Source organism: Mastomys coucha, unplaced genomic scaffold (assembly GCF_008632895.1).
Source record: "Mastomys coucha isolate ucsf_1 unplaced genomic scaffold, UCSF_Mcou_1 pScaffold20, whole genome shotgun sequence".
In the NCBI taxonomy this organism is placed as follows: Eukaryota; Metazoa; Chordata; class Mammalia; order Rodentia; family Muridae; genus Mastomys; species Mastomys coucha.
Window position 1 is genome coordinate 51872103 of NW_022196903.1, and position 10457 is coordinate 51882559.

Genomic DNA, 10457 nt, shown 5'->3' on the forward strand with positions numbered 1-10457 from the left:
AGATAAAGCTGCGAAAAAAGATGCAAGTGCTTCAGCAACATCCAAGAAAAAACTTAAAAAGGTGGACACAATCGAGGAACTTGATCAAGAAAATGAGGCTGCATTGGAAAATGGGATTAAAAATGAGGAAAATACAGAACCAGGTGCTGAACCTGCTGAGAATGCTGATGATCCAAACAAAGACGCAAGTGAAAATGTGGATGACCAAAATGATGAGAACAAGGAGGATTATACAATTCCAGATGAGTATAGAATTGGACCATATCAACCTAATGTTCCTGTTGGTATAGACTATGTGATACCTAAAACAGGGTTTTACTGTAAGCTGTGTTCACTCTTTTAAACAAATGAAGAAGTTGCAAAGAATACTCATTGCAGCAGCCTTCCTCATTATCAGAAATTAAAGAAATTTCTGAATAAATTGGCAGAAGAATGGAGACAGAAGAAGGAAACTTAAGATGTACAAGAGGCTTAATTATTTCAAAGAAAACAATGATTCTTTGATTTTAATGTTAACCTTTTTAAAAATACAATACTGATAGTTAGAAAACTACTGTACTCTTTTGTTTTAGTGGAAAATAATAGTTGTCTGTTCATGTGTTTAAGTGTTATAGCAAAACGTACACATACAGTTAAGTTAATGAAAAAGTTTTTATTTCATCCGAGTGGCAATAGACAAAAGTACTTCCTAGAGATTGACTGTTGTAAGTAAGCTATGGAAAACAACTTGCACCATTAAGAGAAAGATAACATAGAACCATTAAGAAAAATGAAATTTAGTAGTTTGAGGCTTCAAAGAAATGTCAAAGTTTGATTCCATTCAATAAAGAACAAAACCAACTGTAAAAAAAAAAAAAAAAAGGAAAGTAAAATGAGACTCTTGCCTTGATTGGGGGTGATGAGGAGCAATAGAGAGGGGAGTAGCATGGTACAAATGATATGATCAGGAAAAGCTTACTAGGAGTGGGAGGGAGGTAAATACAGAAGATGCTGGGAAGAGGGTAAAGAGGGATGGTAAGATACAAGGATCGGAAAAGTGGGGCTCTTTAAGGAAGGGGGAGAGAAAGAAATATAGGAGAGAAAGAAAGGTAGGTAAAACAATGATAAAGATGTCTGAAAAAGCCACAAGGAATTATACCATTAACTACTTACCTTAAAAAAAAACTTATAATGTGGGGCTGGAGAGATGGCTCAGCGGTTAAGGGTGCTGACTGCTCTTCTGAAGGTCATGGGTTCAAATCCCAGCAACCACATGATGTCTTACAACCACCTGTGATGAGATCTGATGACCTCTTCTGAGGTGCCTGAAGATAGCTACAGTGTACTTATTTATAATAAATAAATCTTAAAAAAAGCTGTAATGCATGCAATTCGGTGAATAAATATACATATATAGTTGTAACGAACATTTCTTATCTGAGCTGACAGCGCTACCTCCAAGAACCAAAGACCACCTGAGAAAAATCCAAGCACAAGGCATGAGAAGCCCTTTTTTTGAATTGATGGCCAGGGTTGTCTTTATTAGTCAAGATTCTCTAGAGGAACAGAACTTAACAGGATGGATCTCTTTGTATATAGAAGGGGTTTATTAGAATGACTTACAAGCTGTGGTCAATGTTGTTCATTTACCAACAGATGGTCCAAAAATCTAGTAGTTGTTCAGTCCTTGGAGCTGAATGGTCAGCTAGTCTTCAGTGCTGAAATCCTGAAGTCGGCTCTAATGTTAGTGGAGAAATTGGACTTGCTAGCAAAAGAAGAGCAAGCAGGAAAGAGTAAAAGCTTCCTTCCTCTGTATTCTTTAGATGGGCTTCCAGCAGGAGGTGTGGTCTAGGCTAGAGATGGATCTTCCTCCCTCAAATGATCTAGAATAAAGAGATATCTTTCCATTTCAAATTATTTAATTAAGAAAAAAAATCTTGCCTGGCAGTGGTGGCACATGTCTTTAATTCCAGTACCTAGGAAGCAGAGTGGGCAGATCTCTGTGACTCTGAGGTCAGCCTGATCTATCTACAAGGCAAGTTCCAGAACAGTAGGAGCTATACCAAGAAACTCTGTCTTGAAAAAAATAGAAAAGAAAGAAAGAAAAAAAAACCATAGGTTTTAGTAATTCCAGCCCCTACAAAATGACTCAAAATATACAACCTACTGCTGTTGTTCTTGGTTACCCTGCTTAGATGGAAGGCAAGTCCATTTGGCTAAAGAGATCACATAGTTCAGAGACAGGGCCAAGAACACCCTGAGCTAGACCTGACGTGAATGCCATTTCCTGAGACTAGCATTCATGGTACCAGATGGCACCATGTAAACTTCCAAGGGAGGGAGGCAACCAACAGTCTTACTCAGCAGTGATGCCTCTGAACCACACTGATGACTTCCATGACACAAGAACTCTACAGGTGCATTAGTGGCTGTGGTGGTCTGAAAAAAAAAATGGCTCTCATAGGCCCATAGGGAATGGCCTTGTTGGAGTAGGTGTGGCCTCACTGGACAAAGTGTGTCATTGGGGGTAGGCTTTGAAGTTTCAGATGCTCAAGCCAGGCCTAGTGTCACTCTCTTCTTCCTACTGCCTATGGATCTAGATGTAGATCTGTCAGCCACCTCTCCAGAAACATGTCTGCCTGCATGCTGCCATGCTTCCCACCATGACAGTAGTGAACTAAACCTTTGAATGTAAGCCATTCCTAATGAAATGTTTTTCCTTATAGTAGTTGCTATTGTCATGGTTGTCTTCACAGCAATAGGAACCCTAACTAAGATAGAAATTGGTATCAGGAACAGGGGTATTGCAGTGATAGGCCTGACTATGCTTTTGTTTGGAGAAATGTAAACTTTGGGACTTTGGATTAGAAAAGCAGCTGAATGCTTTAGCAGAGGTGGGGGACTTAATTGGCCAAATTGTAGACATAGAAGACAATGGTGCTGAGAATGATTTGAACTGTGGGGGCCTAGCTCAAGAGGTTTCAAAGGAGAACAATATTAATGGCCATGCTTATGCTGATTTATAATGGAAAGGAGCAAGGTGAACAGGAAAAAAAAATAAAATGTACCATTTGAGGATAAAAGGAGCACCAGGAAGTATAAAAATATTAAAGAAAAGTCTGATGCTAAATGGAAAAAAAGAAATTCTACCATCCACCTAAGCTTCCAATTTGTGAAAAGGAATTAAATAAAAATAAAAATGGAGAAAAACTTAGGGCCTGGCATGGTGGTGCATACCTTTAATCTCAGTGCTCAGAAGGCAGAGGCTGGTGGATCTCTGAGTTCGAGGCCAACCTGGTCTACAGAATGAGTTTCAAAATAGCCAAGTGAAGGATACCAGCAAAACCAGAAAGCTGGTGACGATGTAATTGAACAAGGGGACCATGTTCTGCCCAGCAAGCAGCAGAACTTGGCAGCTTTGACAATGTGGTTTTGGCTTTAGAGTCAAGGGTAAAAGAAGGGGGTTATAGAATCTCTCTCCATGACTAAGGGAAGCCGTTGAGCCAGGCATGTGTCAGTGTTGTCTTTGCATGAAGGTCTACAGAGAGCATTGTGTGAAGCTGTAAAGGTGAAGCTTTGATTGCTTTGGAGACCTCAAAATGTTGGAGTTGCCAGAGCGTTGGGATAACTGTCAAGGGATCAACTGTCTCCTAAGGGAGAGAAGTGTCTTATAGTCAACAAAGCTGAAAGGAATTGAAGATCTGGAGTCTTTTGACATCAGACATGGAGATACAGAATTTGGAGTTTACTCTCCTGGTTTTCAGCATTTCTTTGGTCCAGTATTTCCTCATTATGCTCCCTTTTCTCCCTTTTGGAACCATTATGCATATCCTGTGCCATTATATGCTGGAAGTATATAATCTGCTTTTTCATTTTAATTTTATATGGGATTATAGTTAAGAGATGGCATGAGTCTCAGAAGGGATTTTGAACTCTGGACTTTTAAACAGTACTGATACTGTGATAAAATATGGGACTATTGAAATTGTAGTATAATATAGCAACAAGTCTATGGGGACCAGGAAGTGAATCTGGTGATTTAAATAAAAATGTCTCCCATTGAACCATAGGAAGTGGTACTATAAGAGGTGTGACCTTGTTAGAGTAGCCCACCACCCACCAGAGATAGTGGAAAAGAAAGGTTACTAGGATATAGGGGAAGTAGTCCTATTTAGAAATAGTTCTTTGGAGCAAATCCCATTTGCTTTGTTAGGGAGTCAGCAGTTCAGTTCACAGGTCAGCAGCAGTAGCTCCATCCACTCGCAGACACTATTAATACACCAGCAGTCCAGTTTGGTAGTGTTAGGATAGCAAACACGAATCAGCAGAAGTGGCACCCTCTAGCAGAGACAGCCAGGCCTCAGGCGAATCAGCACAACTCAGCTGGACTAACCAGGACTACCAGGGATGCCAGAAGACACTTCCTACTGCAGTTGGCGAAGTGCTGAGAATAAGTCCCTATGGTTCCTTAGCTATAGACTGGATGGACATCTGTACCAACAGCTCTCCCTCTTCCTCCCCAAGGCACAGGAAATATCACATACACAATGTGATAGAAGACAGGGTGAAGCTTTGGAATGCTGTCCTCGGCACATGACATGACTGTTGCTCTTGTAAGCTCACACCACCAGTGATGGCTGTGAACCTATAGAAAGAGCCAGATGAAAAGCTGCATAACTATACTTCCAGAACTCCTATGCAGGATGAGAGGCAGACTGGAGAGTCTGTGAGGTGCTTCTATCCACAGTCAAGTGGCTGAAACAAGAGATACCATTCCTGAAAATCAAGACCCCCAAATGTCCTCTGACTTTCACACATGTGCCATGACACATCTTCTCCTTGTCATATGTGTGTGCCACACACTAAATAATAAATAAGTAAGCCATTAGATGGTAATTAAAATTTTAATTAAATACATAAAGATGACAAATACTTATTAGTAGTTCATCTTTTAAAATAACATCAGAAATATATAAATAAAACTTCATAAAGTACAGAGATGAACAGTTTTGGAGACACTTCTTTTTATAAACTCACAATTGGAGCTGCAGTGATGGCTCAACAGTTAAGAGCGCTGACTGCCTTTTCAAGGATCTGAATTGGTTCCCAGCACTCAATGTTGGCTCACAACCATTTGTAACTCTAGTTCTGAGGTATACAATGCCTCCTCTGGCCTCTGCGGACTTTAGACGCAGTACATATACATATGAGCAAGTGAAACACTCATATACATAAAATAAAAAAAGTACATCTTAAAAAGTTCTTAAAAAGTAGAAATTGCCCAGCGGTGCTTCACACCTTTAATCCCAGTAATTGGGAGGCAGAGCAAGGTGGATCTCATGAGTTTGAGGCCAGCCTGGTCTATAGAATGATTTTCAGGATAGCCAGGGTTACACAGAGAAACTCTGCCTCAAAAAAACAACAACAACAAAAAACAAAACAAAAAGCAAACAAAGTAAAACCCAAAACAAACAAACAAAGCCCACCAAACCAAAACAAAAAAGTTGGAATCATTGACTTGCAAGTTAGTCAGAGTATCCCGCTTCTTTATTTTGTAATCAAGCCATTTAATATGCTGTTTTAATGAAAGGCTCCCGTGGCAGTCCATAGACATTATCTACAATATTCCTTGAATCTCATTGTGCTTTCTGGTAATCTGCTAAGAGTTCATAATTCCCTGTATTCAGAAGTACCATGTCATTGATCTCTTTCTTTGATGCTATACTCTCAGTGCTTTGCTCAATGTCCCATTGACCTCAGCTTAAACTGCTGTGGTTTTTTTGTTTGGTTTGTTTTGTTTACCATTTCTTTAGTTTTGCTCACTGTTAGAGTTACATCCTATCTGGCTTGGCTGCCTTGGTTTGTTCCCTTCTGTACTCTGTGCTATTCCCTGCTGCCTCCCTCTTTGGAAAGAATGACTAAAGTTTGAATCTTCCCATTTGCTTCTGCAGTTAGTGGGAATCAGCTGGAACAAAGAAAGCAAGTGGAAACCAAGGCAGAGAGCATGCCTCTGAGGGAAAGGGAGGATTAGTGATTGGGATAGCAGGCTGAGGGACAATGAGCTGTGCACTGGCTTGCGCATGGCCAGCCTTATTTTTCAGTCTTTATCTGATTTTACCACCCCAAGAATCCAAAAGTTGCTTCCTCCCATTATCTGAAAATATCTATCAGAAATATTCATATCTTCATTCTTCATGTAATTCACAGTGGCAACAGTCTTTCCAGAAACTATGCTTAAAGGGTTTAAACCACAGTAGAATGAAGGCTATGCATGTTACAGAGGGACGAGTGTTCTTATATGGCTGTATTAGTTATGGATCTGTTGCTGTGCTCACAGCACTTGGAGAAGGCAGAATTTATTCTGGGCTTACAGTTCCAGAGGGACAAGAGTCCATCATGGCAAGTGAGGGGACAGGTGGCCAGAGAAGGAAGCAGAGAAATCCAATCCTCAACCACAAGCATAAATCAGAGAATGAGCAGGAAGTCCTTGTTGGAGGAAGTGTGTCACTGTGGGTGGGCTTTGCGATTTCAAGGACTCAAGCCAGGTCCAGTATCTTTCTCTTTCTGCTGCTTGTGGATCCAAATATAGAATTCTCAGCTACTTCTCTAGCACCATGTCTGCCTATGTGCCACCATTCTTCCCACCATGATGATAATGTACTAAACCTCTGAAGCTGTAAGTTCTGGTATCTTGTTGATCATAGTTGATTGTTAAGCCCCAGCTATCCAGAACCACAGATTCTTAAAATGTTTAACCCCAATAGAATCTCTGAATGACTCTCACGCTTCTCTCTAGAACTTCGCAAGCTAAGCCTCCATCATTTGCACTTGTCTTCCAAGCTCCCACAGAACAACTCACCAAGCTTTAAACACTCAATGGCTTTTCTAGCCCAAAGTTCTTCTATAATCCTTCCCAAAACAACATGATGTTCACCCTGAGACCTCACTATATAGTACCAGTTTCTGGCTTGTGCTGTGTCTTGTCTGGCTTGGCTAGTGTTATGCTGAAACTCCACCAAAATGACCACAATCGACTTGGGGAGAGAAGGATTTATTTAGTTTACTCTTCAATTACTACATGTTAACACATGTGATTTCTATTCTTCTGGAACTGACTTGCTTTTCTTAACATAATGCTTCCAAGACCCATCCTTGTTTCTACAAACAATGCCATTTCATCCTTCTAAAGCATGTTGCAACAAACTTGCTCGTGCAGGCGTCTCATTGAGGTTGGGATTTCAGTTCCTCGGGGTATATACTTAGCATGGAATAACTGGATCAGATGATAGTCCCAACACTTTCTGTTTTTCTTTCTGTAGTCCTGGATATTGGATCAAGTGCCATACTGCTGAGCCACATTCCCAGCCTCTTTCTCACTCTTTGTTATGAGATAGCTTCTTGCTAAGTTCCTTGACTTGGATTCACTCTGCAGCCCAAGCTGACTGCTGGGCTTCGGATCTTACTGCTTCAGGGTCCCAAGTAGCTTGATTCTAGGCTTGTGCTACCAGGCCCACCTCAGATGGTAACTCCACTTCTAGATTTTGAGTAACCTCCTATTTCCCAAAATAGCAATGATAATTATAGTTTTACTAAGAATGTGAGACACTCCCCTCTCCACATTTTCACAGCATGCTTTTTGTCCTTTTGATGACAGCCATTCTAACCGAGTTGAAGTGATACCTTATTATATATATTTTAAATTTTTATTTATTAAAACAGTTACGTGTAGGATTGTTTGGTCTGCGTGTATGTCTGTGTACCATATGTGTGTATAGTGTCTGCAGAGGCCATAAGAAAGGATCAGATCCTCTGGAACGAAAGTTACGGATGGTTGTGAGCTGCCATGTAGGTGGTGGGAACTGAACCAGAGTCCTCTGGAAGAGCAGTAAGTGCTCTTAACCACTGAGCCTTGTCTTCGGCCTTTTCATTATGGTTTTGATTTGTATTTCTTTGTTTAGTGTTGTTGAACATAAATAAAAACATTGAAAACACACACTCGCACATGCATACATTCATTTATCCTCTTGAGAAACATCTATTTGTTTACTCATTTATTTATGTATTTACTGATTTTATTATAGGCCGGGGTTTGGATCCAGCACCTTGCACACATGTAAGGCAGATTAACTACTTTCCAGGTCCCTTGACTATTTTTTAGTTGGAATATTTAGTGTTGATTTTGGGGGAGGTGATGAATCAAGATTTTTATATTTTAAAAATGAATCCCTTGTGGGTTGCACAGGATGCAAGTATATCCTCTCATCTGGAGGCTGGGGCCTTTGTGGTTTCCTTTGCTTGAACATGATTTTTTTTTTTTAAATGCCAACTCTAGATTTAATATAATCCTATGTGTCTTTTACTTTTGTTTGTCTTGCTTTTGGAGTCTTATAAAAATCATCATTTAGACCAATGTCCTAAAGTGTTTCTTTATGGTTTCTTTTTTAAAAATAATCTTTATTTATATTCACTTTAGGTGTATGCATGTTTTGCCTGCCTGTGTATCTCTCTTCCAGATCTGTAATGCCCACAGAGGCCAGAAAAGACCTCAGGTCTCCTGTAACTGGAGTTACAGACAGCTGTGAGCTACCACTTGGGTACTGGGTGTTAAACCCAGGTCCTCCTGCCTACTTGAGACTCTGAGAAGGCTTTCCTTTGCCTAGGATCCATTATCAAGCATTTGTAAGACAAGATATCAACCCCCAGCATGCACATGTATACACAACCATCTGTTTTTCCACAAGGCAGCAAGGATACCCGCTGGATAAAGGACCTTCTCTTCTATGATAGTGCTGGGGAACCGGATGTGCTTCCATGCTGGATAAACTAGAACCACATCTCTTGCTGAATACAAAGGTCAACTCAAAATGGATCGAAGACTTAAATATAAGCCATGAAACTATTGGGAAAAAGCTGGAAGGGAGCTCTGGAAAGGTGGCCCAGTAGTTAGGGAGCCCTGGAAACATGGCTCAGCAGTTAGGGAGCCCTGGAAAGGTGGCTCAGCAGTTGGGGAGCCTTGGAAAGGTGGCCCAGCAGTTGGGGAGTCCTGGAAAGGTGGCCCAGCAGTTAGGGAGTCCTGGAAAGGTGGCCCAGTAGTTAGGGAGCCCTGAAAAGGTGGCTCAGCAGTTAGGGAGCCCTGGAAAGGTCAGCTCAGCAGTTAGGGAGCCCTGGAAAGGTGGGCTCAGCAGTTAGGGAGCTCTGGAAAGGTGGCTCAGCAGTTAGGGAGCCCTGGAAAGGTGGGCTCAGCAGTTAGGGAGCCCTGGAAAGGTGGCTCAGCAGTTGGGGAGCCCTGGAAAGGTGGCCCAGCAGTTAGGGAGCCCTGGAAAGGTGGCTCAGCAGTTGGGTAGCCTTGGAAAGGTGGCCCAGCAGTTGGGGAGTCCTGGAAAGGTGGCCCAGCAGTTAGGGAGTCCTGGAAAGGTGGCCCAGCAGTTAGGGAGCCCTGGAAAGGTGGCCCAGCAGTTAGGGAGCCCTGGAAAGGTGGCCCAGCAGTTAGGGAGCCCTGGAAAGGTGGCCCAGCAGTTAGGGAGCCCTGGAAAGGTGGCCCAGCAGTTAGGGAGCCCTGGAAAGGTGGCCCAGCAGTTAGGGAGTCCTGGAAAGGTGGGCTCAGCAGTTAAGAGCTGAGAGTAAAGAAAGGTTTTGATTGATTCTCAGGTTGCTTGATTCTAGAAGTAGATTGTGGTCTTGATCTTTTGGGTCCAGGGACACTATGTGGAGTGCCTTTTCTTTTCTTTTCCTTTCCTTTCTTTTCTTTTTCTTTGTTGATTTAACTTGAAGCTAAGTTAGTATAGATTTCTTTTTTTCCTCTATTCTTTGTTCTGTAACTTAGGACCCTCCAATTTTTTTTTCCAACTAGGAAAACATTTTTTTGAGGGTCATCTATAGCTTTTTATTAGACCGCTGGGTTCTAAGAATAAGCTCTATACTATTTTTTTTTTTAAAGTATCTTGTTTTCTCTTCACTTTGCAGATGTCTCTGAAACTTTAACTCAGCTCACTCAGGTAGCTATTGTGTTCCATTTGCTTACGTTTTATTTAGCACCTTTTCTTTTTTTAAAAAAAATTAAACTTGTTTGGTGCCAATTTCTTATTTTTCTCGTTTGTTGGTGTCTTTACTAGGCTTTGGTCTCTGGATTATTTGGTAGCTTTCCAAAACGAGTTGAGAAAGCTCTGTTGATTTACTTTTAATATTCCAAAGTTTTAATAAATCGAGGATGCATTTAACTAGTGGTCGCTTGTGGGATCTAGAGCTCTGGTCAAGCTGTCACATGTTAGAAACTTACATTCACTGACCACATTTGTTCACAGCAACTCAAAAACATCCTGAGGGGATGGTTCCAGCCTGTTTCTTGTGTACACCCCCAGTAACTTAAGTTTTTTTAAAAAGACTCTTTTAAGTTTCCTTCCTTTCCCAGAGCAGCAAGGGGAAACTGGATCCGCTGCCACGTAGGAGTCTCCGTATCGTCTCTTGGGACCTGCAGTGCT

The 10457-nt window shown here is 41.4% G+C and overlaps 1 pseudogene; it reads left to right on the forward strand.

Moving 5' to 3' along the window:
• The window catches only part of LOC116098979, a 2727-nt pseudogene extending 2067 nt beyond the window's left edge, over window positions 1–660 (forward strand).
• Window positions 661–10457: the final 9797 nt, after the last annotated feature.